At 44.4% G+C, this 23,878-nt stretch overlaps 1 protein-coding gene across 1 annotated transcript in view; it reads left to right on the forward strand.

Moving 5' to 3' along the window:
- BNC2 (basonuclin zinc finger protein 2) overlaps positions 1 to 23,878 on the forward strand; it is a 1,107,147-nt gene that overhangs the window by 449,647 nt on the left and 633,622 nt on the right. The window lies entirely within an intron of this gene.

Here is a 23,878-nt window from a genome sequence, read left to right on the forward strand (position 1 = left end):
ACTACCGCAAAACTCCAGAAGAAACTCCAACGAATCCAAAACGCATCAGCCAGGCTCATATTAGACATCCCACGCAACGAACACATCTCTGGTCACCTTAAAGACCTCCACTGGCTACCCGTCAATAAGAGGATCACTTTCCGACTGCTTACCCACGCACACAAATCACTCTACGACATCGGACCAGATTGCCTCAACTCTCGACTGTCCTTCTACACCCCCTCCCGCCAACTACGGTCTTCCAGCCAAGCCCTCGCCACTGTACCTCGCATCAACAAGACCACCATGGGAGGCAGATCCTTTTCATACCTGGCTGCTAAAACATGGAACTCACTCCCCGCTTACCTTCGCCTCACCCAGAACCACCTAGCGTTCAGAAAGCAGCTTAAAACGTGGATATTTGACAAATAATCCTCCTCCCCTTCCTAAGCGCCTTGAAACCCTCTGGGTATGTAGTGCGCTATACAAATTTTATGACTTGACTTGACTTGACTATCTCGTGCAACTTCGTCAGCGAAAGCATTTCCTTGTCCCACCTTGTCTGTAATTGTCTTGTGGGCACTACATTTGATAATGGCTACACTCTTTGGCAATGTCAAGGCAGTAAGAAGACTATTTACCAATTCGCTATGTTGTATTTTAGAACCATGGGAGGTTAGGAATCCCCGTTCCTTCCAAAGCTTGCCAAAATTGTGTGCCACAGCAAATGCATACTGGCTATCCGTATAAATATTTACTGATAATCCCTGACTGAGTTCGCAAGCCCTAAAAAGCGCAATGAGTTCAGCAGCTTGGGCAGATTTTTGTGGGATAGAGGCTGTTTCCACCACTGTCTGTAATGTGGTTATGTCATAGGATGCAGAAGTGGTGCCATCAGGTAGTCTTAAACAAGAGCCATCCACCCATAATTCTCCCTCAGGATCTGACAAAGGTGTATCTTTAAGATTCATTTTTCCTTTAGTTTGATCTTCTGTTAGGAAAATACAGTCATGCAAATCATGAGTTTGTTCAGCTGGCAAGGGTAACAATGTAGCTGGGTTCAATGTCAAACATCTCTTGAGTGTGATGTGAGGTGCCAAAAGCGTAAGTTCATATGCTGTGGGTCTACGCTAGTCAAGTGTTGTGTCTTAGTCTGATTCAGGAGTGCAACTACAGAATGTAGTACCATAACCATAAGTTTGTACTCAACACTATCCCCTCAGATTGTTGTATAGAGATGGCGGTGGCAGCAACCGCTCTAAGACAACCTGGAAGTCCTCTGGCCACTGGGTCTAATACAGCTGAGAAATAAGCACATGGATGATACTTATTACCATATGGTTGTGTCAAAACTAACAATGCACATCCTTTTCTCTCGTGTACATATAGTATGAAAGGTTTAGCATAGTCTGGAGTGCCTAACACTGGAGAAGAACAAAGGGATGCACAAAGCTGCTGATATGCTTCCTGACATTCAGTTGTCCATGGTAGAGGAGAGGGAGTGTCTTTATTAACAAGGGACAAAAAAAGTTTCATGATAAGTGAGAAGTTTGGGATCCACTGTCTACAGTAGGAAGTAATACCAATAAGTGCCCTGACTTCTTTTTGAGTACTTGGTATAGGAATTTTTAGGATAGTTTGAATCCTGTCTTTAGTCAGAGTGCAGCCTTCCTTAGACAAGAGGTGACCCAAATAAGTGACCTCAGACTGACAATATTGCAGCTTATTCTTAGAGACCGTGTGTCCCTTAACAGCAAGATGATGTAATAGGGAGAGAGTGGCCTCCTTACAATGCTCAACTGTGTCTGCTGCTAACAAAATGTCATCGACATATTGCACAAGTGTAACTCCTGGTGGCAAAAGAAATTCATCCAACTGTCGTTTAAGTGCCTGAATATAAACGCTAGGACTTTCTGCATAGCCTTGTAGAGCCCTACAAAATCTAAATGAGCGGCCCCGTAATGAGAATCTAAATAGATATCTACTGTTTTCATGTATAGGAATAGAGAAAAAGGCGTTCTTGAGGTCAATAACGGAAAATACAGTGGCTGTAGGTGGGATTAATGTCAACAAGGTCGTAATATCATATACAACAGGATATTGAAGAATCACTATTTTGTTGACTTCTCTTAAGTCGATCCCAAATCGGTAAATCTTATCCCCTGTTCCATTGCCCCGTTTTAGGATGGGGAGAATGGGGCTATTGCATACATTAGAGGAAACTTCCTCAACAACTCCTGTACATATCATGTCATTAATGATAGATATCAGCACATCCTCACCTTCCTTTGATATTTTATATTGCGGGACCCTTGGTAAGGAAGCATCCTCCCGAACCTGTATGTGTACTGGGGAAATGTCCATTCTTCCCACATCTGTGTCAGCAGTAGCCCAAACACATGAAGGGACAGAATCAAGATCCGAACATAAAGAAAAATTATATTGTTTAGGCAATGTCTTTTTCCCAAAAATGACACGTACTCCAGATGGGGAACAATGTATAGTAGCATGGAAATATTTCAAAAGATCAAGTCCCATCAGATTATCTGTAGTATGTGGGGGGAAGTAAAAAGGGGGCTGTAGTAATGAAATTCTTAACCCGCAAAGGTAGTTTTTGGGATACAGGGCTAGGAGTTAGTGTTCCATCAAATCCTATTGATGTAAATACTTGGCCAGACAAGGGTGTCCCAGGGACCAGTTTCTGAGATATCACACTACGTGTCACCCTGTATCCACTAAACATTTCTGATCCTGCCCAGGTATGGTGGCTGTTATATAGGGTCCTGACTGGTCTACAGGTATCTCAACTGGTCCTCCTTGTCCTACGCTGTCCTAGGCAAATTGTGTTCCCACAGTTTCCTCTGATTCCCAATCCTCCATAGAATATTGATTATTTCGTTGATCAAAATAATTTCCTGACCTATTTCTCTCTGAAGCTTGAACCTGTTGTGGCTGCTGTCGGGGATTTTGTCTATGAGATGGCCCTACTGGAGGTGTTTGTCTGAAATTCTGACCATAGATTTGACCATGACCTCGATCTTGGGGTGCTTGGGCCTGGACCATCATTACCTTAGTTTTCAATTCTTTTAGTTTTCCTTCTTTTCGTTCTTGCTCAGTGGTCACCTGATTCTGATAATACTGAGCCATATCTAATATAGCTTTCGGGATTACTGAAACCCATGTACTCTCAGAATTATTTAAGCTAACCGATATCTCAGGAAGTAAATTTCCCACAAATCGATCTACAAATAAATGTGCACCCGTAGGTGTAGATGCATCTTGCCCACTAAAATAGTGGAACACTTCCTCAGAGCGAGTAAAGAATTCAGGGACGGCCTTTTTCCTGTTTTCGTTTACAAGCAGTGAGAAGTGCCTAATCTATTTTTCTTGTCGGGACTATCGTTTTTATATAAGTATGTATGTTTCCAGGAAGATCCAGTATGAGCTGACTAGGTTTCTTACCAGGCTTCCTATCCCTATCAGTTGCTACTATGGTAGCCCAGTCTCCTCCCAAATCAACAGCATGATCCTGTTTCCGGGTAAGTCGCTACATATCCGGCGGCAGGCTCATACCAAAAAACATATCAATATCTGCTAAGGTCATGATACAAGAATCATAAAATCCTCTAGGAATTTTCCGTATGTCTGGTAAAGAGTACATCCGTCCTTTTCCAGGGCGTATATATCCAGTTGTACAAAAAATGGGCTCTAGCATCATGACTATTGGGGTCATCATTATTTGCATTCCCTTTTCCAGGAATTAATTTTGGCACGGCTTCCTTCATTCGAGGAGAGTTCATTATGATATCCAGTTATCGTTACTATGGCAGTGTTAACTCGACTGGGAAGGCTCCTATCTGTCGATTAATAGCCCTAACATCATCAGGGCCATTTTGCCCTGTAGTCATCTCCCATTGGACCATAAGTTGATGAGAAAGCTTATTTATGAGACAAAGAAGCTCGCCCTCAGGAAAATCCTGTATCTGATCTATCATTTCTCCTACTTCCATTTCTAAATCACTCAACCAATTTAATACCATCAACCTTATCGCATCCTGACATGATTGAGATACAGTAGAACGAAGAATTTGAGGGGTCAGGACAGATACAGAAAGTACAGGATCATTAGTCATTTCGGGTGCAGTTGCCTGGGATGGAGGTGCAGTGGCCTGGGATGGGACGCAGTGGCCTGGGATGGAGGGGGTAAAAGATGTACAGGTACTGGTTGGAAAATAGGGACCTGGACAACCGCGGCTAAAGGAGGTGGAGCCGGAGGTACAGGGGGAACGACATTTGGTGGTCCAGGGGGAAGAGGTGTTAAAGGTACATATGGGGCGGGAGTCTTCAATCAATAATCAATGAATATCTGAATCCACATCTTCTTGGTGGACCTGGACTGCTACTGTTGGTCTAACTATATATTCCTTAGATATTAATAATCTATACTCTCTATCTAAACATTCCTTTTTCTCCTGAACTTCCTTATCCTTCAATTCCTTATACTTCTGATACTCTGTCTTCCTTTCCTGTTTCGTTTGTACCTTCTCTGCCTTGAGCTACCGCTCCTTTACTTCCTTCCTCCACATACGCAAACTGTCAAACATAGCTGGCCTAACTTTCTTTAAAAACAGTTGTTTCTCTAAATACTCGAGTTTGTGAGGGTCCATTGTCCCCTCTAATGGCCATTGCAACTGGGGATCCCCTTTTGTATATTTGTTCCACAGTGCATTATACATGATGGGACAAATACCATATTTGATGTATATCTCAAAATTCAGCGTACCTTCTGGTGGCGCCTGCTGACTTGCTTCCAAAATGCTCTTCTTATCGCAGCAGCAGCAACAAAACTTCCAAAGAATACTAACTATAGGCATGTTATATAAGATATAAAAAACTTATAAACAGAGAGAAATAAAAAAAAAAATATTCTCACATTACCTGAAAGGAAAAAATGTTAGTCAATTCAAATAGCAAGTTCCAAAACAGATTCCAAATTTCAAATTCCGAACGGATTCCAACGCAAATGCCAAGCCAAGCAAATACTAAACAAATCCTAACCAAATGAACCGGTTCAATGCAGATTTGTCTTATGTGCAGATTTCTACTCCCACCTGTCGATCCTCCCTGATCCAAAAGAATGACCATCCAAAGGTCCCAGTCAAGGCCAGCAGCTGCCAGAAGGATCAGAGTCGGAGAGCTGAAAAATCACCTTGGACTACGAGAAATACTAGTCTCTTGAGGTGGGGCGCCTCTCAGAGAAGTTCGTCTTACCGACCCGATCTTCTCCCCTGGTCCGACTGCAAGCCCTTGATGGGGCCCACGTTTGGGTGCCAATTTGTGGAGGCGGATTATTAATAACCCACTGGTGCAGGGTCACCACTTCGTCCACGGGTTCTTAACAAGTAAGGAGGAATCGACACTGGAGCAAAGTACAAACCATAAGTCATTTATTAGCATTCATGAATGTGGGCCTTGTCCGACAAGCACCATTGAGATACTCAAGGAGAGAGCACACTGAACGATGGTTACATGGGTTTCTATAGCAAAAGATCACAAACAAGGGACGCCCAGAGGTAAATAGAACTTTGGAAAAAACACAAATATTAGGTACCGGTAAGAATCGACAGCCTTGGTGCCTTGTGCAATTGTCGCGTCCTGAAGCTGCACAACAAGATATGCTATCTGGGTAAACTTTACTTGAGGCTTTACCATTGTCTGAAAAACCCCAAGCAGACGCCAGCTGCTCTTTTGCGCTGACTCTGCATGTACACACAGCCTACAATGCCCCAATCTAGATTCTTTACTCATGTTTATACAGATGCAGTGTCAAGGATAGAGCTGGGCTGGAAGCAGGGCAGGGGTGAAAAATGGATGAGACATAGCTCAATCAAAAAACGAGAGAATCAGATTTTACATTTCAACACATTAACCATGGGTTTTTTAGGATGGACAAATCTGTTGGTTTCATACCATATATTTTTGCAATAGTGGTTTCCATATCAAAAGAATCTTATGTCCTATGACTTTATTGGAGTAATGCTCTTATGGCATACTTAACAATGAATATTGTATTATATGCATGCACTTTATTCACTTTGCTCACACTAACTCTGTGTACTGATGGTGCTTATAATATACATATACATATATTGTACAGGATACCAGTGATTTCATCAGAAAAGTTGCTGATATAAAATGGCAAAAGGGATGGTACTTAATAGCTCTTGACGTTTCCTCCCTATACACGTGCATAAAAAACTTAGATGGTCTTAAAGCTGTGGAATATTTTTTAGCTAATAGACCACTCAGATATGCACAACACAATACAATGTTGATGGACATGCTGGCATTTTGTTTAGAAAATAACTTATTCATGTTTAAAAATCAAATGTTTCAACAAATACAGGGTGTTGCCATGGGGGCCAGCTTTTCCCCCAGCTACGCCTGTTTGTTTATGGGGTGGTGGGAAGAGCTGGTCCTCATGAGAAAACATGAACACATGTTTAGGAACAATGTCGTTTGCTGGCTTAGATTCATTGATGATTTGTTTGTCATATGGAGTGGATCAGAGAATGAGGCCCATGAATTTGTGGCATCTTTAAACAACAATGATGTCAATTTGCATTTTACCTCCAATGTCAGTAGTACAAATATAACCTTCTTAGATGTACAAATCAACATAGTAAATGACAATATGACTACATCTCTGTACCGAAAAGACACGGCAGGGAACACTATGTTGCATGCGTCTAGTGCGCACCCTCCGCACTTAATACAGAGTATTCCATATGGAGAGATGTTGCGCATTCGTAGGGTTTGCAGTGAGGACTATGATTTAAAAGAGAAACAACTGGAAAGTAAAAAGCGATTCCTAGAAAGAGGATACAATAGTGCATCTATAGATGCTGCTATAGTTAAATCTAGGAAACGCCCCAGGCAAGATCTATTACAGGTCAACAGCAAACCCCAGAAAGCCCGTACTAATAAAGGGGAAGCGGGTAAGGAACCAAACAGATTGATACTAACTTACTCCAGACAGGAACAACAGTTGCGAGCCATTATTAGACGAAATTGGCCTATAGTCCAGGATGACCCAGTAATTGGAGCATTGCTCCCTAAACATCCGGCTATAACTTATAGGAAATCATCCTCAATGGCGAATGCACTAGTTCGAATAAACCCTGAAGAGCAACAGCAAATAGGATGGTTGGTGGCCAGAGATGGTTTCTTTAAATGTTCCAGCTGTAAAGCATGTCAGTATGGCATAAACAAAACTTCATATCACACTGCTTTTAGTGATAAAGCTTTCGATATAAAACAACACCTGACATGTCGGACAGAATATGCTATTTATGTTCTACAGTGTAGTTGCAATCTATCATACATAGGCAGCACTAAGCTATCTGTCCATAAACGCATTTTACAACATACAAGGGCCATCGTCAACAATGACCCTAGTTACCCTGTGGCTAGGCACTTTAAATTGCATCATGACAGTAATTTACAATTCCTGAAATATTTTGTCATCGATGCTATCCCAGCCCTAAGAAGGGGAGGGGATCGTGAACAAAAATTAAGGCGCCTTGAAACAAAATATATTTTAGAGATGGATACTAAACATCCAGGTGGCCTCAATACTAGTGAAGATTTGCATACTTACCTTGATTAAGAACAAGTATAATAGTATATAAGCTGTAACAAATAGTCCTACTGTACTGTAACCCAATGTATTACCTTCAATCAAACAGACATGCTGAGCACTACGATCTTTTACCCTCCTTTTATCTTCTTTTTATTCTGTTTATATGCTTTAATGTTCAAATGGTTTTATAGGGTAGATTTTAGTAGTTGGATTGTATTTATTAACATTTTATGTATTTAATATTTATATACATATTTATATTAATTTTAAGTACAATAGTGGGAATCAATTACTCTGAAATACAACCTATTCAACATATGAATAATATTATTGCTATATTCTCCTGGACCCTAGTCTCAACACTTATACAATAAAAACCCTTCATTGCCTCTAAATTCAATTTGGAAATGAAATTAGTCAGAAATAAATGAGGCAATGGGAACATGATATCATTTTTTCTAATTACAGCACGAGCACTTTATATACGAGAAAAAAGAAGGGTAAAATAAAGCTTTTTGTATTTTAAGGGATTTTTCATAATTTAATATTTTTCTCACAGTTTAGGCACTTGAAAATTGGGTCCAATCAATACAATAGACATTAGGTATTGCCGGTCTCTTTTTGCATTGAAGCAAATTATTTCTGAAGATTATCAACAGAATTGTGATATGACCGGTACTAATTTATAAGACCTAAATCAAGAACAAAGCAAGGTATGATTTACTCAAATTACTAGGTTCTGATTAGGTTATTGTACATGCATGCATTTTACAATAAGGTGCTGCTGACTGAGTTTTATTTGTATTTATATGTTTATACTCTAAAATTGTCAGCTTGATGATTTTTTAGGCATTTATGCCATCAATGTTCAATGTTTGAAACATCTTGCAAACTATTCCCTGTTTGATGTTTTCTATGTCTATGAATTATATGATTGGATGCCGTCACTTTAAATAGACTAAGCACACGAAGTAACGCTGTCATGTGATCAAGGCAGGGAGCTGTCGAAACGCGTCATGGCGATATTTCTAAAGGAATAAAATAGAAAACGAGCACTTATCTTGGGTCCACTCTCGTTTGTTTGTCTGAATGAAGGGGTTATTTCAGTTGGAGTGACCGTGAAATGAACATGGCTTGGCATGCTGCCTCTGAGGAAGGAGGTTTACTCTGAAACGCGTCAGGCAAGGCATGCAATGATTATTTTATCTGTCTTTCTCTGAAGTTGTTCCTGCGCTTTTGAAAGACTTGTTGGGAGTGCAGTCTGCTAAAGGCAACTTGTGAAACTTTATTAATACGGCCAGCCAGGTCGGGGATTGTACCATTGTAGGAATCAGTACAAGTCCTGTGGCATGCAGATGCAAAGTGCCATGTGGGAGCAACAAGTTGCGCTTTAATTTTGGGAACAATTTTGAGAGACTGCACAAGTAATGCTAATAAAAGAAAAATATGCTGTTTAAAATTTTAGCCTGTTTTGTTTCCGGACCCACGAGGGTTTAATATGGACTCCAACTCCCAAGATTCTTAGCAGGGATTTCTACTCCCATGATGCCTATCAAGACCCACCTGGGCAGGTTTTCAAATTGAAGGGGTTATTTCAGTTGGAGTGACCGTGAAATGAACATGGCTTGGCATGCTGCCTCTGAGGAAGGAGGTTTACTCTGAAACGCGTCAGGCAAGGCATGCAATGATTATTTTATCTGTCTTTCTCTGAAGTTGTTCCTGCGCTTTTGAAAGACTTGTTGGGAGTGCAGTCTGCTAAAGGCAACTTGTGAAACTTTATATATATATATATATATATATATATATATATATATATATATATATATATATATATATATTAATAAACAACTCCCATATTCCAGAAGTATCACGGACACATCGGTGATTGCAGCAATAAATGTATTCAGGCTGCACAGCCTTGATCACGCTAAGTGACAGGCGTTTTTACACATATTTTTACATGCAGTGTTGAACATAGAAAACGGACAGTGAGTGGCAAAGTAACAATACGAAAACGGCGGCCATCTTATGTGCAATTCCACATTTAAATAATCGCGATTTTGATCTTTGTGTGAATTTTACACAAATATTTGAAAATTACATGATTAAATATCAATCGCATTTCAAGAAGCATTACATTGTAGCGATTACCAATGAATATATAACTCATAATTGTTTGTACAAGTCATTCTCCATATGCGCAATTCAAAATTAACATCGTATATATATGTGTTTTACTTATTCACTAGGGTAAAAGACCTTATTGACAATATTGAAATCAATCTGGTCTAATACGTAACAGGCTTCTATATATTTAAAAACCATTATACCCCACACGTATTCTCAATATTTAAACTGTATTACGATGTAAAATATATTTACAGTTCCGCCCAAGTGGGCTTCAGTTCAAACAAGACATCAACAATATGTACAATACCCTTCCTCATATCGTACACTGCGATTGTCCAATTATTATTGACATTTGGAGATTTTTCTGGGTAGCCATATTATCTGAATAATTCATTATACTATGCATCTTCAATGTTGAAACCCATTGTTGAAATAGCAATGTAAAAAGATCAAAGATTATGATAGCCAACCGATGAAAAAGTGCAAAAACCTAAAATGAAAGAACATCAAATTAAAATATAATTAAAATCAATAATCTTCAGCTCTTCAGCATACTCTTATTTCTAACAAATTAATTCTTCAAATGTACAGACAATTACTCATTAGAGTTCAACCCTAAAGGGGCCATATTTTCAAGGTCTATAATATACCTTGACTCTTATTTGCATAGGGTTAATAATCTATTCCCACCTCGAACACTTTCTGCCACGGCATCAATTACAACCATTTTTAGAAATTTCTCATTCTGCATATGTTTCTCAAAAAAGTGTCGCGCAACAGGATATTGTCTATTATTATGGCGGATAGTTCTAATATGTTCCAGTACTCGTTTTTTGGCACAATGAATTGTGCTCCCTATATAAGCCTTATTACAGGGACAAACTAGTGCATAGACACAATACATGGTGTTACATGTCAAAGATTTTTTTAATCACAAATTCTCTTTTACTTCTCAAAATCCTCAATGTTGAGCAATCAGAACTGTTACAGCAAGCTTTACAATTTCTGCAGCACCAAAAGCCTGCTCTGCCAAATTGTTTAGACCTCTCCATGTTAATTACCAAATTGGGACTTAATTCATCCCTTAATTCATTGGGAACTGAACTACACACTTGTAACTTTAGATGTGTGTAGTCTTTACACCAGTATTCAACATGATTTTGGCTTACAAGCCATAAGACACTATTTGAAAACTCGATCAGTTTCACTGCTTGGGCATTCAGAAATGATTCTGACAATGATACAGTTTTACTTAAAGAACAATTACTTTTTATTTGATGATGTCTATTGCCAGTCACAGGGAACAGCCATGGGCACCTGCTTCGCCCCCAGGTATGCCAATTTGGCATTGTACCCAAAATATATTAAATACATAGACACTACTGTAAAAAGGGTCACATTTGATGCTCGTTTTGAAAACTTCAATACACGGTCCTGCATAGGGCTTCTCTCACACCAACCCGGCTAAACCACATTTTCCACACAGCCAATCACACCTGCCTTAAATGCCAAGCTCAGGTGGAAGACCTCCTGCATATGCTTTGGCTATGCGCAAGCATAGCCAGTTTCTGGCACTCTATACACACCTCCTTGTCCACCGTCATAGAACTTATAACGCTAAACTCTTGGGAAGCTACAGCCCTAGGCACTGGTGTAATGAAACTTGAGGGGGCCTCCCTGCAAGGTAGGTGGAGGGGCCCCCTCTGGGCTAAATCAGGAGCAGAGTGCTGTGCTGAGGGGGCCCCTGGAGATTGGAGTCCCCCGCACCGCGGGGGCTGCGGGGGCCTGTGTTACGCCATTGGCCCTAGGTATCTTCCATAGGAGGAAAAACCACAAGGTGAGGACATGTTTTGCCAATCTCACCCTCCTGCTGGCTAAACGTCTCCTGACCATGCTCCGGAGAGCCCAACATCCCGACCCTCTCCCAGTGGCACAGGGCATTACTCCATTGGGGTGAAGCTGAAAGCTCCGCACTGCAGTGGGAAGCAGCCTTACGAATGCGCAGACGCCCTATAGTTCCAGCCTGGAATACCATGCTTATGCAGTTCAAAGAACTGATCTAGGAGGACTCCCCCCTTCTACCTCCCTAATTAACACAACCCCCAGTCTTTTATTCCATCGAGGCCCATAGCAGTCCCAGACCTTGACCCCATGCAACCTCATATCCCCTTGCGACACACAAACCCTCCATTCAGATTCCCCATATATCCAGAAGTGTTAAAAGACGCTAGACAGTGCACAGCCCAATGATTGTGTTCGAGCATGCCCCCCCTTCCCACATTGCCCCACAGCCCTTATTCCTTTCTGTAACATCCTACCACCATTGCTCGTGTCCCTCCCTGGCTATTTCCCCCCCGACCCTGAAGCCCTCCCCCACCACTGGGTTTCCCAGTTGATTGATGAAGGGCCTGATTATTCTTTCCCTTTGGGTCTCTCACATCCTACTGGGACATAGAGGGCACATTTAGCCACGGGATCACACCACACAGATTTACGCAACACAGTGAACCATCATTTACAGCTTATAACGAGCCAGTACACTTCTCACCAGCCCACATATGATACACAAGCTGAAAATGTCTTTCTGATGAAATTTGCCTTTTTCCTCTTTATTTCCATTCTGAACTCCAAACTGTATCGCATGATGTCTTGTTATTTTTCTATTGACAACTAAATGTATCTGTTGGATGTTAATTGCTTTCTTCTCTAATTTGCTGAAACTGTTAAGATCTACATCATAAAAACCCAATAAAAATTGTTGTGAAAAAAAGTCCCACTTCTACTTAATGCTGATGCTGAGTTTATAGCTATATATATATCACCATTGCGTGAGTCCCGTAAAAGCCCAGCCACATCCACCTGTCAGGGCTGGTGCATAACAACGGGTACTGGTCTCGTATTTAAATGTCAAAGTGCGGCTAATGCCATAGTGATGTCATTTGAGATATCATCAGTGATGTCATCGGTGATGTCACTGACCATATCATGAGTGATGTAATATGTGAGGTCATAAGCAGTGCATTGCAGGGGCGTAAGTTATAGTTAGCTCAGGTAACTATAACTGCTGAATTTCACTGGTTTTGTACGAGTGAAATCTGAGCCTAACTATAACCTGCCTGTATCCTTTGGTTTTTTAAGTGAATTTCTAATGTTTTTTCAATTCTATTTCCTAACTATAACGTCCCTGTAGTCTTTGTTTTTTTAAGTGAATTTCGATGTTTTTTTAACTAGCAGTCGTGTGTGCAAAGTTATGGAGAAAGGGAGCAGGGCCTCCGATCAGTTCTCAGGAATCCTGCTGTGTTGGACTTACTGGAGGTAACAGTTGGGCTTCTGGGCCCCCAAGAACCTTCTGCATCCAAGAGGACTTCATCCCCCAGCCAGCAGTGCGCCAGGAGGTGCATTTGCAGAGTGGTGGAGAAAGGGAGCGTGGCCTCTGAAGACCTCTCAGCAATTCCACCCTGTGGGACTTACTGGAGGTAACAGGAGGGGAAGTTAGCCTTCAAGGATCCTCATCAGCCAAGGGGATTTCATCCCCCAGCCAGCAGTGCACCAGGAGGCGCGTTTGCAGAGTGGAGGAGAAAGAGAGTGTGGCCCCCAAAGACCTCTCAGCAATCCCGCTGTGTGGGACTTACTAGAGGCAACAGGAGGGCTTGTTGGCCGCAAAGAACCCTCTGCAGCCAAGGGGACTTCATCCCCAACCCAGCAGTGCACCAGAAGGTGTGTTTGCAGAGTAGTGGAAAAAGGGGGTGTGCCTCCAGTGACATCTCAGCAATCCTGCTGTGTTGGACTTACTATAGGTAACGAGGGATTGTTTGCCCCCAAGGACCCTCTGCGGCCAAGGGGACTTCATTCCCCAACCAGCAGTACACCAGGAGGCATGTTTGCAGAGTAGTGGAGAAACGGGACAGGGCCTTTGTTTTAAAAATTTTAGTCGGGAGGGTGGCCATGTGGGTCCCTCTTCCCTTGGGCAATTTCCGCCCCAGGGACACCATCCCCAGGGCCCGGCCTTTTTCTTTTTTTTATTACATTAAAGGGATGGGGGGCGAGTAGCCCCCCTCCCAGGCCGATTTTGGCCCCGATACCCCATCCCCTGGGATTAAGTCTCTCTAGTTGGTGCCCGGGTCCCACCCAGGGTACCCACTCAACAATGATGGAGACCGCGGGGGAGCCTCAAGGCCCACTGCGGTCCCTGCCGGCTCCCTGCCTCCTGCGGGAGCCAGCATTGTTTTAACAAGGAGGGAACTGCTGAACATGCAGCTCCCTCTCTGTCATAGCAATTCTACTTGCATTTAGCAAGCAAGAGAGTTTTTTTGTGCTCTTGTTTGCTGAAAGTGAAGCACAGTTTGCTATGGCTGGCAGGAGTGGTACGGCACCCCAGGAGATAGTAGGAGCTGGCCCTGGGGGGTGTCTGTTCCAGGGCCATGTATGGCTCCTTTCTTGATTTTGCCCTGGGGAGATGGTGGTCCCGGGGCTGTAGGGGGGAGGGGTGCAGCCCCGTTTTGCATTTTAGAAAAGCTATAGGCTGGCGGCGGCCCCTGGGCTGCGGGGGGTCCGCATGGCCACCCGCATCAATTACAATTAGTGCCCCGGGGAGGTGGCGGCCCCTGCATATTGTAAACCTTTAGCCCCGGGGAGGTGGTGGTCCCCAGGGCTGGGGGGGTTCCGAGAGGACCCCTGTTGGACCCGGCCTCGTAGCATGGCTCTACTTGTCCCCGCACCACCTAACCTGCTACCTGCAGCCCCAAGCACACGGCCTAGCCGATCCTTCCCACCAGAACACACGCACCCGACCCGGACATCCCCGTCCATGGCCTCTCTCCTTTCGGCCACACCGGGCCCGCGTGCCCACTTCATGCACCAAGATGGCCGCCCGGCCCCAGCGCGACCCCGGCCTAGAGGCGCCACTCCGGCTGGAGGACATCACGCTTCCAGGGGATGAGAGAGGGAGGAGCAGTTTCTATCGCACCTCTGAACTCCCCTGGGGCGATGGGTTTCGATCGGCCCTCCGGCCTCCCTGAGGGCTGGCTCCACGCCTGCTGGGTGTCTGGGACTCCTCCCGACCCGGCCCTGAAAGGATCAAAAGACAATGGCAGGAAACCCCGACAAGCGGCCCCCAGGTGACAAGACCCCTGCCTGCACAGACTCCGGACATCAAAGAGGGGTCGACCTATAACAAGGGGTGCTCTGGGACTGTCCGGCAGATTCGACGCTGGAACAACGAGAGCCCTGCTGACGTGGTCGCGGCTCCTGGACCTTGGAACCACCTGAGCCCTGCTGAGTGACTCGCGGCTCCCTGAAGATCGTAAGACCTCTGAACTTGTACCTGAGCCCTGCTGAGTGACTCGCGGCTCCCTGAAGATCGTAAGACCTCCGAACTCGTACTAGAGCCCTGCTGAGTGACTCGCGGCTCCTGGAAGATTGCAAGACCTCCGAACTTGTCCCAGAGCCCTGCTGAGTGACTCGCGGCTCCCACAGACTCTCACGGTCCCGCCGGACCCCAACTACAGCAAGCGTATCCCCCAGCTCGAGGATTGTGAGCTGTGCGCCGGGTACGTCCCTGCCTTGAACCTTTGTCAGAGACTGTCCCGCTACCCCCTATCCCTTCCAAGACTCATTGAGCCCACGCTCTCCTTGTACATATTTGCAGTGCTAATCTGATTGATAAAGATTGATTCCTAAGAACGCACGGTGTGGTGTCTCTGTGTCGTGTGGTGCCAGGGGTACGATCCTAGATATGAGATTCCTCCCCCTGAGGAGTCTCCCGCCAGTGCCCGGCTACGATACTTCGAGGGTGGGTCTCAGGGTAGTCAGGACCCCCTTTCCGGGCTCCTCTGAGGTCGCCGTCTAACAACCCCCATCGACAAAATAAGAGTCCCGGGGAGGTGGTGGTCCCCAGGGCAGCGGGGGAGGCCATGCAGGCCTCCCCCGCATTTTTTCACAAAGCAGCCCTGGGGAGGTGGTGGTTCCCTTTTTTCACAAAGCAGCCATGGGGAGGTGGTGGTTCCCGGGGCATAATAAGCCCCAGGAGGGGGGGGCCTAAGCGCCCCCCTCCTTTATCTTTATACGGCCCGTAGGATCTGGCACACATGGGGCAATAACTAACTAGGCGCGGAAGCCCGCACTTCATTTTTTAAATTTTTTCGACCAGATCTACAGACCCTCAAAAAGAAATAATAAATTCTTTTTTGGCTCTCTGGGGACCACCCAAGATGCCTAAGGGGTCAGGGTGTTTCTACCCTGCCTCCCTTTTTATTTTTTATTTTGTTCTGTGAGTCGGTTTCAAGCGACAGCACAAGATGGCTGCCAACATTCCTGGATTGATGTGTTGGCAGCCAATCCGATCTCAGCTCGAGTTTGGGAGGGGTCATGAGCCATTCACATTCCCAGTTGCATATCTGAACATCCTATAAATAACTCAAACTACTGAACGGATTTACACCAATTCTCAAAAAGGTCACTTTCTGGACCAACAGCTACCTTTCTGCCGAATTTGGTGTCATTCTGTTCAGCATGATAGATATAGAGGGGCCCATCATCTGAGATTAGTCAGCCGTAAGCTGTTTAAGGAGTGTGGGATAGTTTACCTTATAGAGGTAAACCACTCTAGGAGTAATCTTGATTCTCAAATAAAGTAGCTCTTTCTTAGCCCATTTAAAGGGGGTGGATCCTTCTATCGCTTCTACCTCGCTAGTGGAGAGGGTCAGGTTGAGCAGAAAGGACTTGTGAAGATTTATACAAAACTCTGCCAATCGAAATTCAGTGGATGGCTATTCATCTCTAATTCTAGCTGCTAGGGGCTTGAGACTCGGGGAAAATAAAAGCGGGGGATAATGGACTCCCCTGTCACGTGCCTTGTTAAAGGGTGAAAAGGTCATAACCAGTCCCATTTACCACCACGTGGGAGTGCGGGTGAACATAGTTGGCTTCAACCATGGCTATAAATCATTCCTCAAACCCAAATGTAGTAATGTATGGAAGAGGAAGGACTAATCAACCCGGTTGAAAGCTTTTTCAACATCTAGTTCCAACAGCACAGCCGGAAAATGCTTTTTAGTAGCTTTTCAACCAGGTGGACCACCCTCTGCAGGTTGTTGTGTGTCTGACGCCCCTTAATAAATCCAGACTGGCGCTGGTGGATCAGTTCTGACATGATAACCTCCAACCTAGGGGCCAATATTTTCATATATAGTGTAGCATCTAAGTTAAACAGTGCAATAGGTCGATTGGACACACAATAGTGGGGGCACTTCCCAGGATTTGGTATAATGGAGATTAAGACCTCACCCATCGTATGTGTCACCTTACAAGAGTCAGCAATGTAATTAAATAAAGCAGCCAAGTGGGGTACCAGACCTGAACTAAAAGTCTTGTAGAGTTGGGCAGTGAACCCATCGGGCTTAGATGATTTATGGAGTTTGAAGGCAGCTATGGCTGCTTGAACTTCTGCTTCCCTTATGGGAACCTCCAAGAGCTTGTTTTGATCGATTGTCATCCTAGGAAGATTCACCCCCACTAGATAGTCCATCTACACCTTCTCGTCTGTGGTTTCAGTGGTGTATAATTTTTTATAAAAGTCTCGAAAAGCCCTGGCCTTGTCCTCCTCTTTTGTAACTACTTCCCCGGAATCCAGATGCAGTTGGGTAAGGTATTCTTTTTCGTGCTTGGCTCGAAGCTGTTGTGCCAGATGTGAGCCAACCTTATTCCCCTGGTCATAGGTAGTTTTTTTTAGATGCAGTAGAGTCAGCTCGACCCTATTTGTGTATTTAGCATAAAGCTTGCCTCATAAGGCTGTGACCTCTCTTTGTAAAGCTAGTGTGGGGGAAACCTTATGGGCATGTTCTGCTAACTGGAGTTCAGCCTCCAGTTTCAACCTATCTTGAGCCTCCTGCTGTGACAGAGTAGAAAATAATGAGATACATTTCCCTCTAATAGCCGCTTTAAAAGCGTCCCAGATAGTGGAGGGGTTAGTGTCTTGAGGATTATTCAGTTTAAAATAATCCCTGATGGCCTTATGAAGTTCATCAAAGAAGAGACTGCCCCATGTAAGAGGTATAGGAAAGAACCACCACCAAAATCTGGACTTTGGGGTATGCCACGCCAACACGATCTCTACTGGTGCGTGGTCCAAGAGCTTAATAGGGTAAAATCTTGCCTTTGCAATAGTATGTTGTGGGGATTGACTTATGAAAATGTAATTTAGCTGATAGTATGTGCAGTGGGAATGAGAGAAAAGGTATGGTCTCGGGTTGTAGGGTGAGTGGCTCTCCAGGCATTTATTAAACCTACATGTAGGAGTGCTTGCTTCAGGGCCTTAGTTTGAGTACTGTGTGGGTGGATGTGTGCTATCTAAGGCAGGGTCCCAGGTAAGGTTGAACTAACCCATCAAGATAATCTCTCCTTCCACAAAACCACCCAGTAGAGGTAATAGAGATTGGAGAAAGTCAGCCTGGCCCATATTGGGCGCATAGATCGAGGCCACTGTACATTTCCTTCCATTAATATTGCCCTTGACCATCCCTATTCTCCCCTCTTTGTCTTACTGCCTATCAATTGAAACTTTAAAGAAGAGTGAAAGAGGAGGGACAATCCATTATGCTTAGTGGTGGCCGACGATTTGAATATCAGGGGACACGACTTGTGTCGTAGCCTGTGTTTTTCACTATACTTGAGGTGTTTTTCTTGTAATGCCACTATATAGAGTCTCCAGTCAAGTATGTATTTCAAGGGTTTGTGTCACTTGGCTAGAGATTTAAGACTTTTGACATTTCTTGACAATATAGTCAACACCATGGACTTAGTGCATCAACGTTGGACTCTAATGCATAGATTAGCGATAGTGGCATTTCAACTATGCCCCCATCTCTATTGGTAATAATTGCCCTAGACTCCCATCTCTGTTCCACCCGCTGTCTCCCCCACTTTGTACTGCATTGTATCCGCCCATGCAACATAAATCAAAATGATGAAACCTGGGAAACCAGTACCCCAACAAGGAATTAGAATCATCCCTGACATATTAAACTTAGGTGTTTAGGTTAAGTGCCACTACAGTATAGTATTCTGATTTTCATGGCAGTCTGGTCTGGTAACCTGATAACATGTCGGGTAGATAGAGGTGACCCTGAAAGGTCAGAGCGTAAAGTTTCGCTCTAAGACTGCCAAGAACCCATTGCCCCCCTTGTAGCGACCATTTCTCACAGGAATGGTTCATACATGCTGGGCATGGCTTCGCAGACATAGAGGATAGGCTGAAAATGCCTGTCTTTACAGGAGTCTCTGGTTAGGAAGTGCATTTCTGTCGAGTGTTGCTCAGTTCAGGGTCCACTTTTTCCCTTTGGCGTTTCATGCGATATTGCGATCGCAACTGTCCTTTGACAGAGTTGCTCGTTATGTGGAAACGTGTAATATTTTACTTAGCATAAGCAACAGCCATTTTGGCTGTGGTGTCCATTTCGTTTCCTTCGTAATTCTTCCGTCCTCTGCTGCTCGTCTTTTTCACTCTGCTTGTGTTATCTATTTTAGTTGACTTCCTGACATGGCTAAGCACAGTACGTGCTGGGGGTTTGTAGCTGCCAGTGCACCTGGTCTCAGATGTTAACTGTCGAACATTTTCTGCTGCCATAAGCATTTCTGTTTCCCCTCCCACTTTGCTGACCAACTGGTTATCCATCTGCCCTTGTTTGCTGATAGCTATTTCTAAACTTGTTCTTTCCATTTCTGTTCACATGCTTACATTGCAACACAATGATTTGTGAAGCCAGTGTACTACCTCTTGCAGCACTTGAGTGTTGTGTGGACGTGGTCCCACTCATGAGTGATTAATAAACTTGGTATTTTATTTCAACTCCAGTGCTGATCTCTATTTTGTTGGTCTTTGGACCCGTGGACAAGAGGGTGACCCTGCTCACTTTTGGGTACATTTCCACAGTTAGTCCATTAGACATTTTCCCCCATCTCCCCGTCAGATCCTCAATGGTCAGAGAGGGGTATCCCCACTGGCCGTAGCGGGCACCGGGCAATTCCCCGGTGGGCCACACAGGTGGGGGCCAGTTTTGGGCCCCTGGGGGCCTAAAACTGGCCCTGGCAAAAAGCCCGGAAGGCCAGCCGAGCACTTTGTCAGGGCCGGTTTTGGTTCCCAGTCCGGCCATGGCTGCAGCATCCTCTAGCTCTACAAAATGGTGAGATTCATTATGGTAGTCAAAAGAGAGACCAAAGGGGTAGGTCCACCTATATTTAATGTGGTCTCAGCAGAGTCTGTCTGTAACCGGTTTAAATTGTAGGCAGCGGGTCAGTGTGGTAGGAGCAATGTCTTGAAAAAGTGAGCATGTTGCTCCTTAGAACGAGATTGATTCTAGTTTCTGGGCGTCCTGTAGGATTGAGTCTAACTCTAAAGGAATGCACTTTAACTAGCACATCACGGGCTGTCTCCCCCTCCGGTGGGAACCGGGCCGACTTTGTGCACCCGATCTAGTCACACTTAAGCATGATTCTCTCCCAGAAGCTTGGAGAACATGCCTACCACAAATCCTTCCAGGTCTGGATGCTCAACCCCTTCTTCCAAATTCCGAATTTGGATATTGTCTCGCTGGGAGCGATTTTCCAGATCTTCACACTTCAGCAGGGTGGAATGTAGTTGGGTCCACAGTTAATCCGTAGAGTCTTCCATTTGTTCAATCCTGTGTTCCAATACCTGGTTTTTAAAGTAGAGAGCAAGGGTTGAAGTGCCTACTGAGTCCACATCTTCTTGTAAAGAAGTGAGCCTGGAGTTAATGTCAGTTTTGAAGGTTTCAAAGGAGGAGGCGAGATCTGCCTTCAGTTCCTCTCAAAGCTCTCTCTTAAATTCCTGAAGGGAAGAAAGGAGGTCTTCCTTAGTTAAGGCCATTGTCCACTGGGGTAGTATTGGAGCAAGACTCCTTTGCTTCTGCTGGACTAAAATAGCTTGAGACCCTGTGAGATTGCACTTTTTTGGAAGGCATAGAGGCTGTAATGAAGCACTGAGTTGGGAGCAACAGGATCCAGGTGCCGAGGACTACCCTTCCAGGAGCTTTGTAAATTAGTCCAATTCGACCCACCCTCCCTTAGGTCAAGGGTTTTTAAATCATGCTGAGATGCAAACAAACAAAGCCTCCATGTATGGAGTCACCCCAGTTTGGGGCTATGGCCCCATACAGCTATTTGTCCTCTTGTCTGAAATGGCCAGCCAGTGGTCAGCTATCTCGCCCCAATGAGTATTAAGGAGCCTGCCAGACAACTAAGGGTTGAGGTCGCCTCTCTGTCCCGCTGTCACCTTCCCTAGGATTTCACCATAGAACAGGGTGTTCTGTTTAAACGTTATAGGCCTCCGACTGTTCAGAATCTTTCTTTAGCTTTCCTGCATGGTACAGAGGCCCACAGAGCAAAAAACCACTAGCCCCATAAATTATGCCTCTCTCCTTCAGTGAATGGTGTGTAAGAGCTCATGTATCCCACCGTCAGATTAATCACCATTGCTAGTGCTGTGCTGCTAAGTGATTATTTTCCCCATTGAGGGCTGCGGTACAGGGCGGCCGTCATGTTTAAGTCAGGCAGGTGTGTAACAATTGGGCCATCAGACTGCCACCCCTTCTAAATGCTACTCGCTCTCTTCCTCCAGTGCCGGGATTGCGGGGCTCTTGCCGCATGCCTGACAGCCTCCGACATTCCCATAAGATGCAAGTTAGGGAGCGATTTGGCGCCGACGGTCATCATGCTCCTTGCCGGATGCTTTTCACAGATTAGTCCCACACCCCCCACTGTGAGGAGAAGGCAGCCCCCGCCCCACCCCTGATGTCTTCACCGTCCTCAAAATTCTAGGGGGCGGTTAGGTTCAGATGTTAAGCATCAACCAACCCAAATCCATTGTAAATACTGTGGAGCCTCAGTGGATCATATCCATGTGGCCATGATGGTTATCGCAACTCTTTAAAAAAAATATATATATATGTCACCCCTAGGGTATGCCCTAAACAGCCCATAGGGCAGAGTGCATTGTATTTAAAATGTTGGATATGTGCTGTCAAGTTTTACACGTCCTCGTAGTGAAATACTACTAAATTCGTTTTTCACTTCTGTGAGGCCTACCTCGCCCATAGGATAACATTGGGTTACCTTATGAATTTCAAACAAATGAAGGTACCCCCCTATAAATAATTCGAAGGCCTGGGAGTGAGGGGGAACAAACTATACTGTATTGCAAAGACAACACCCACTGACCTACCTTTCCATAGGATTAAATAAGCTCTATAGGCCACCCACTGCCATATACACAAGTTCAATCTTTCGTTTAATTTCTGGTCCATTTTGTACGTTTTTATTAATTCATTTTTTCTTTTTTATAATTAAAGACATTACATCAAAATATATCATTTCCTTCATTATAAAAATATTAAAAACATGGAATCACCAAACATTTTTGAAATGTAGAACAAATTTTCTATTATACAGATCCAATGAATATATTTTCTGCTTCTTTTGTTTTTGTAGCGATTTACATGTATATAGAAATGATTACCATATCCCCATGATTAAACCACACTCATGTCTTAACCTACCACACTAATGCTCACTGTCACACATAACTTGCATACATACACTCACTACCCAGCCTCTAACAGCATACACTGATGAAATCACAAAGATGGTGTGTCATGACCATCCGTGGTGGTGTTGCCAACTGGGGTACTAATCACTCTAGTCGACGTACGTTTCGGTGGCGCTTTCAACTTTTTCCACCTTCATCAGGACCACTCTAGTTGAATTTTTACTGGTGAGTGGTTGGGGATCTGTAGGCAACCCGCTTTGTCATAAATATCGGGACAATCTTAAAACAAACAGTATAATTGGTTTATAGGAGGTTTGTTGATGGGCTTTAGGAATTGTTCAGATGGTCTGATGTATCCATGGGTCAGTGGCGTGTCCTAATCTTGAGTGACACATGAACCAACAGGAGGAGGCTTTCAATCTAAAAGTTGTGCGTGGACGGAAAGCCAGCGGGGATTATCTAGGTGTGCCAGTTCTTCAGTATGTTGTATTTAATGCATAATGCTTCCTAAATACCCCTTCTCTTGTATTAAAGTCATTTCATCCTGGAGGTACTTGAATACATTTTCTACGGGGCACCGTCCGCATTGCAACACGCCCACTGCCTCGTCTTTGCAATAGTTTGGGTAACCTGATTACATTTAATAAGTGATACATTTTGTTTGGGAGCAGGTAGAAATGTCCTGGTTAGTGTCTGAGGAATTGTAATTCAAAGCACTCTTTAATGGTAAAGTCAGATTTCTTAAAATACCACTTTTAGAAAGTTGCCATTTCCTTGTCTTAACCATTTGGTGCCTGAAGACTTTTTCCTGGATTGCGTGACTAGGTGTGGTTGGCAGTTGACCTTTGTACATTCCTCCCAGACAGCCGCACAGTAGAGGTCCTGAGTATTGGCAGGATGGACCATCCAAGGCAGAATGAGGAGGCGAAGCTATGCACAGCCCTAATTGCACTTCAAAGACACGGTCTCAGCTCACACACAAATAACTTCACACTACCCCACTGTAGCTGCAGATGGACAGGGGCCAGGGCAGGGAGGCAGGAAATTCTGAACACCTCTGTGGGGGAAACTCCAGAAGCTTCTATAATTTCAAAGCTAGCATCAGGTATACATAGGGCACCCTTAGACCCATTCTTCAGTACACTCCTGGACCTGAGTATACTACAGAAAAAGGACTGCCCTGTTGCCAGAAGATTGCCCTGCTGTCTGAGAAGGAAGACATTACCTGCACCTTTCATCCCAGGCTACCCGAGTTACTCCAAGGGCTAGTTAGCTAGCCTCCTATTCTGAGCGACAGGGACACAACAAGCTCCCTGCAACAGTCTAGCTGCCCTTCTGCACGGGATCTGTTTAGCCCTGCAGATGGACCTGCCTGAGCACTGCGGCTCCTCCTGTAAGAGAGAGTTCCTGATCCCCAAGAGGTGCCTCCCTAGTCCTGGACTCTTGGTGTGGCATCACGTGAGCTCTTCCATTTAAAGAAAAGAGAAATTCTTAAGTTTGGGCTCTTCATGTCAGTGAATCGCCACCTTGTATGACCAGATAACCACGAGCAGCACTTTGCTCTTTTA

This window comes from Triturus cristatus, chromosome 2_1, assembly GCF_964204655.1.
Source record: "Triturus cristatus chromosome 2_1, aTriCri1.1, whole genome shotgun sequence".
Classification (NCBI taxonomy): domain Eukaryota; kingdom Metazoa; phylum Chordata; class Amphibia; order Caudata; family Salamandridae; genus Triturus; species Triturus cristatus.